The sequence below is a fragment of the Silene latifolia genome, chromosome 10 (genome assembly GCF_048544455.1).
Source record: "Silene latifolia isolate original U9 population chromosome 10, ASM4854445v1, whole genome shotgun sequence".
Classification (NCBI taxonomy): domain Eukaryota; kingdom Viridiplantae; phylum Streptophyta; class Magnoliopsida; order Caryophyllales; family Caryophyllaceae; genus Silene; species Silene latifolia.
Window position 1 is genome coordinate 101,360,913 of NC_133535.1, and position 3,016 is coordinate 101,363,928.

Here is a 3,016-nt window from a genome sequence, read left to right on the forward strand (position 1 = left end):
TAGAATGCACAGTTTCAAGTGACTTATTTTTAGATAAAAGTTGCTTCATAAATTTCATGTAAGCAGGCACTTGATTAACTAACTCAAGAAAAGGAACTTGTACGCTTAAGCTACGAATAACATTTTCAAATTTATTAAACGATACCTGTTCCTTCGTCGGCACCAATCGTTTTGTATAGGGGGCGGAAAGAAGTAACTTAGCCCTCTTCTCTAAATCTCTCATGCCGGCATCGGTGGACTTAGGCTGAAAGTCCACTACCTTCTCCTTGTTGTAGCTTGACCCCTCTTCGGACCGTCTCAAAAATGAACCATTAATCGTCATCGGGTAGTAATTTGGAACCGGGACTGACCCATCAGCATTTGGGTCTTCCCTCAATATTTTCGGAGTAGTCGTACCCCGAAACAAGTGGTCCCTCAAGTTATTTGGCATTGGAGGACGAAAAGACTCACCATCAGCAGCGTTGGCAGTCGATCGACCGTGTTGGTCAGTCGATCGACTGACTTCTACAGGACCAGAAGCTACTGTATCTCGTCGACTGGTGGATCGACTGGGTATGTCAGTCGATCGACTGACATACCTAGCAAACGTCTTTTTCTTTCCACTGTTCATTCCAGTTTCTTCTGACTCGGTTCCGCCTCATCTTTTTCAACAATGTCCTCGACTATAGTGGGCCCATCAAGGGTAGACCCACTCCTCAAAGTGATGGCATTAAGGGTCTCCTTTTGATCTGTCTGTGTCGGCAAATGTCCCGGAGCTCGAGTTGTATTCTTGCTAGCCAATTGGGCAATTTGGCACTCTAACATCTTCATCCCGGCCTCTCTAGCTTGAGACTCTTTCAGCAACAAATTCTTCAACTCGGCAAATTCGGAGCCTTGGGACTGCTGCTGCTACTGAGGAACATACGGAGGCTTTTGGAACTGTTGTTGGTTATGAGGGGGCACATAATTCTGCTGCTGCTGCTGCTGAGGAGGTGGAGTTGGATTTAGGACATTTTGGCTACTCCACCTCAAGTTAGGATGGGTGTTTGGCTCAAAATAAGTGTTTGTCTGCCTATAATGTTGAAAGGCAGCACAAGACTCATAGGGACTAGGATAATTATCTGAAACATGTCCCTCAGCTCCACATCTTTTACAGACGAAAGGACCGTTTGAAACAGCATTCACATGATAGATCCCTCCTTTTGAAGCTCCTCCCAACTCGTACTTATCAAACCTCGCCGTAAGAGCCTCTAGTGCAGCTACAGAAGGAGATTCAGCACTCCTTTGATTTCCCCTGTAATTTCCATACTCAGCTTTCTGGGTGGCCAAATCATCAATAATTTTCCACCCCTTAGTCTCTCCCACATTCTCCTGGAATCTGCCACTAGCTGCCGCATCCAAGATAGCCCTCTGGTCGTCATAGAGCCCATTATAAAATTGATTGCATGGACTTCATTTTTCGAACCCATGGTGCGGAATGGTTCGCACCAGCTTCTTGAAACGGACCCATGCCTCATGAAAGTTCTCATCAGGACCCTGTTTAAAGCTCGTGATCTGAGCTCTAATGGCATTAGTCTTCGAGGCAGAGAAATATTTCTTGTAGAATGCTAGGGCCAAAGAATTCCAGTCAGTGATCCCATTAGCAGCTCGATCCAGATCTCTGTACCACTCCCTTGCAGCATCACGAAGAGAGAATATGAACATGGTTTCCTTCACCTGGTCCTGGGTCACACCGGCTGGTGGGGGTATGGAACAGCAATAATCAATGAATGTCTCCATGTGCTTAACTGCATCTTCATTTGCAGCTCCCCCGAATTGGTTTCTCTCAACCAAGTTGATATAGGACGGTTTCGGCTCGAACTTTCTGTCCTCCCCTGGTAATGTGAATCCTTTGTAAAGATTCGCAGCTGTCGGCTCAGAGTGACTGGCTATACTCGCTTCTTCAGCCATGACTGGAAAATCTGGAGATGTGACGGTCTCAGCTGAAGAAGTGGAAACAGGAGATGAATGTGGATCCTCCTCGAATAGCTCGTTCTCGTAGTAACTAGACAGAGTACTCAGCTCTTCCTCTGTCGGCAATACTCTAGATGATCGTCTCAACTCACGCAAAGTCTTCTCAATCTCAGGATTGAACGGTAGTAATTCACCACCCTGTGACCTGCGCATAAGAAGAAACTACAAATAGAATATGAGAATAGTCTAAGGAACAGATGTCCCTTAAACTAAGAGAAAGACTAAAAATAAAAACAACTAAAAATTTTAAACAATTGCCTCCCCGGCAACAGCGCCAAAATTTGATACCCGTCGTTGTGTGCACCAAAAATAAATTTATAAAACCTATTAAAACTAACAGAAGCTAGTGGTAACAGGGTCGATCCGCAGGGAGGCGATACAATCTATAGTTGTCTGATTTTAGCCTTTAAGGTAACAAGTGAGTGGGGGTTTGATTTGATTTGTTCTATAGCTAAAGGCAATAAAAGACAATAAACTAAATAAACGGATAGAAAACAAATATTTAAAGGGTGCTAAGATGGTCGGTTCACTATAGTTTCGGCGGCAGTATACTAGGTAGGTCTAAAACAAACATGTGAGACGGGAAAATAAGAAGTCCTCTCGGTCCATTCTTAACAGGTAGCATCTTTCGATCTCACTACAGGTCCCTAATATCACTAATACTAACTTTCGTCCTGAAAAGTGACTAAAAAAGCTAAATTAACTTATCTTTCAATCTCATTAATCTAGTCGTCTTAATTAGGTAGGCTATCTCCCTTCCCTATCTTTCGATCTTTATTGGGTCGGTCAAATCCTAGACATTCAACTAGTCGTGTGCACTCGATTCGTCAAACATGGCAATTAAATTAATTAAAATAAAGCTGAACTCACGTGGCCAGTCGATTGACCAGGGGACCCAGTCGATCGACCATGGCGCGATTTTGGTCGTACTATTCTACGCCGCCTACTTCTACAGATCTCCTACATCATAGCACAAGATATTTAGCTACTCATGACTATGATGAAAACAACAATAAAATTAACG

General features: G+C 43.8%; 1 non-coding gene across 1 annotated transcript; it reads left to right on the plus strand.

Annotated features, from left to right (window-relative positions):
• Positions 1–1,441: 1,441 nt before the first annotated feature.
• Positions 1,442–1,548, plus strand: LOC141609842 (small nucleolar RNA R71). Its single transcript, XR_012527749.1, has one exon. It is a non-coding gene; the product is annotated as a small nucleolar RNA R71 (small nucleolar RNA).
• Positions 1,549–3,016: the final 1,468 nt, after the last annotated feature.